Below are 3207 nucleotides of genomic sequence, written 5' to 3'. Positions count from 1 at the left end.
AATGCTTGTCACATCACAAATGAGCAATAAAAAATGTACTACTACCTTTTCCTTCTTTTCCTTTCTACTTTGTTGTCTCCAAGACCTTAGGTCCAAAGTGAAGATGGCATTGACAGTCAACTGTGGTGCCTGTCTAAAAAGAAGTGGTGTGCCCTTTCCAGCCCTCACCACAGTTTGAGAGGTGCAAATGGGGAACATTCTAGAGTAGTATTTCCTCCCGTGAAGACTCTGTGTTCCTTGCCCTCTTGCAGGAGGCTGGGAACAGGGAGGGTGGAGTGTTTCTTTTTCTGGGGATGCTTCCAAGCCATTTCATAGAGCATCAGCAATTTTAATTTGAGTCAAGACCAAAGTTTGAGAACCATGCTATTCAGCAAACTTCTTTGCAAGATGTAGGAAAAAAAGACATAAAAGAATACTGTTTTCAAGTGGCTAAGATTATTGTCAGAAGCACTTCAGATTTGAATTATAGTCATGAGAAATGTGGAAAAGAGAATTGAATATCTGTGCCTTCAATTAGAACTTACTAACTGTCTGGTTCCCTAGTACTGTAAACAATCTACTAGAGACAGCATCAAGAAAGGAATAGACATAGTTTAAATGCTAAAACTAACATTTTTTTTTTTTTCTTTTTTGGTCTCAAGGCCCCTCCCCCAAATCCAGCATCTCAAAACAGGTCAATTGTGCTCTGAGAAGGCCGTTTTGCTCCAGTTGAAGTATTTGTTTGTGACAAACTTTTCATATAGTGTGATGGTCTTTTAACCACAAGCAGCTGGGATCTCACTATTTGTTAAAATTTCTCTCTCTGCCCACATTTGCATCAGAAGAGAATGTGTTGTGGAATCTTCACACTAAGGTCCTGGGAAGGTCATCTGGGATGTCTTCTGCCTTTTCCATCCTTTCTGCACTAACTGATAGGAATCTTCCTGAGGGTGAGAGATCTGAAGAGAAATCAACCTCTCTTCCAGTTAGCCTTGTCTTGCTGTTAGAAACCAAGCTGCTCCACTTGAATCGTGCCTGTTCAGAATTAAAAATGGAAAGTACAATAGTTTAACACGTTTTATGACCTTCATGTTTTATTAAATTTCATAAAGCCTTTCCATTCAAAGGAGGGTCAGATTTTAAATTAAGGCTCTTACAACAAATATTTAAGCTCAGATTTAATGAAAAAGTTATTGTGTATTCATGCAATTGTAATTGATTATAGAAGGCTCATGTATTGAAATTTTAAAAGGATAATAGATACTGTAAATGGACAACAATGTTTAACAGGATACTAAATTTGGTATTTATTTGGCCTATTTTAGGTACATTTTGAAAATTTATGGCATGATGATAATTGTTTTTTAGATATAAGTACTTCACACATAGACGGGGCATAATAAATATTGACTGAAAGAATGCGTGGATTACATGAGTAAAAGAAATCTACAAACTTTACACTCTCGTTTTATGAGAACTAATACGCTTTAATTAATTCAATGTAACAAAATTTCATAGGCAGTATAATTTGTTCTAGCCTTGTGCCAAGCTTTGAAAGCTATGTGAAATGTTCAGGAGAGAGGCTGCATCCTTAAGGAGCTGAGCATGGAGACAGGGACATGATCTATGCAGATACAAAACATGGAGAGAACAAGAAAAAAGAGATGCCTGGCCATGTTCCAGCTTTCAGGGGAGCTGGAGTGGTTGGATAAGACATTATAGAGGAAGTGAAGTTGAGACAGGTATTGAATAACTTCCAAAGGGGTGTATAATATGCTCTCTCATTCTATCATAATAAGCATTTAAAGATTGTCAACGGATTTGCCAAAGATTCTCAGCAAAGCAGCATAAAAAGGCTATTTAAAGAAATCAAACTTCCTCCCTCATGCTAGTTTTTCTCCCTCTGGAAATTTTCTCTTGGGTTGTGCTTCCAGAAGTTTGACTCTCTAGTGCCTGTATATAACACTTTTGCATTTTTCCTACTTAAGGTTCATGAGTTTCTTAAATCTGTGGGTTGGTGTCTTTCATCAGTGTTGGAAAGTTCTTGATCTTCTTTTGTTTTTTTTCTCTACCCCAGTATTATTTCTTTCCTATTCCTTCTCTTCTCCTAGGATTGCAGTTATATACATATTAGATAGTTTAATTCATAGTTCATCTCACATATTTCCTTCTATTTTGTTCTTTTTATTCTTTTATTCTTCCTTTGCTTTGGTTTAGGAACCTGTCATAATCCTGTCTACTGCTGTGTTCAGTCTTCTGTTAAACCTATCCAGCTTTAGATATTGTACTTTGTACTTTCAGAATGTTCATTTAATTATTTTCTAATGGATTCTGATTTTCTTTTTTAAAAAAAAATATGGAATGCTTCATGAATTTGCGTGTCATCCTTGTGCAGGGGCCATGCTAATCCTCTCTGTATCATTCCAATTTTAGTATATGTGCTGTGGAAGCAAGCACGATTCTAATTTTCTGCTGAAATGTTTTATCTGTTTATCCATTCCATCCAGTTTTTCCTCTGTTTTCTCTAACAAAGTTTTTTGAAGTCCTTGTTCATTAACTCCAACATCTAGATTATCTCTGAATTTGCTTCTGCTAACTGTCTCATCTATTTATTGCAAATCACTTTTTCTGTTTCATTTATGTCTAGTAAATCCTAATAGTATGCCGGACACTTTCAATAATGCTTTACACAGATTCTAGATTATGTTATCACCTTCTAAGTGAATTGAGTTTTATTTTGACAGGTAGTTAATTCTTGGTGAACCCCTTTGATTATTTTCATGCTTGGCAAAAATTTTGCTAAGTAAGATCATTTCTGGGTCTTTTAAATTTCATTTTTATTGCCAGGCATGGTTCTTACTCTTATAGTATGGATTTTTCAGGATCTCTGATTTTTCCACGGTGTTGCTCAAGGTACCTCTACTCTGGCTGCCCTCTGTAGGCCCTCTGCAACTTCTGATCAACTCTCAACCTCTTAGCATCTTTTATTTCAAGACTACTTATATAGCTTCATGCTGACTTGGGTAGGCTAGATGTTGGCCTAGGACCTGAGGCATATTTCCACCAAGAATTTTGAGATGTTGCTTCTCTGACAACATGATTCCAAAATCCCAGTTACCTGACCAGACTCAAACTCTGATTTTGCTTCATTTGCCACAAAGATCACTATTCATTCCTTAGACACCTCATCTCTGTATCATAGCCCAGAAAAAATCCTTGGAGAGAAAG

At 36.4% G+C, this 3207-nt stretch overlaps 1 non-coding gene across 1 annotated transcript; it reads right to left on the bottom strand.

Moving 5' to 3' along the window:
- Window positions 1-2329: 2329 nt before the first annotated feature.
- On the bottom strand, window positions 2330-2436 carry LOC111723544. The gene has a single exon (XR_002772065.1). It is a non-coding gene; the product is annotated as a U6 spliceosomal RNA (small nuclear RNA).
- Between the last annotated feature and the right edge of the window lie 771 nt (window positions 2437-3207).

The sequence above is a fragment of the Otolemur garnettii genome, unplaced genomic scaffold (genome assembly GCF_000181295.1).
Source record: "Otolemur garnettii isolate 467f Iridium unplaced genomic scaffold, OtoGar3 scaffold00012, whole genome shotgun sequence".
Classification (NCBI taxonomy): domain Eukaryota; kingdom Metazoa; phylum Chordata; class Mammalia; order Primates; family Galagidae; genus Otolemur; species Otolemur garnettii.
The sequence above is the reverse complement of the archived record's forward strand: the minus strand, read 5'-3'. Positions and strand labels throughout refer to the sequence as shown.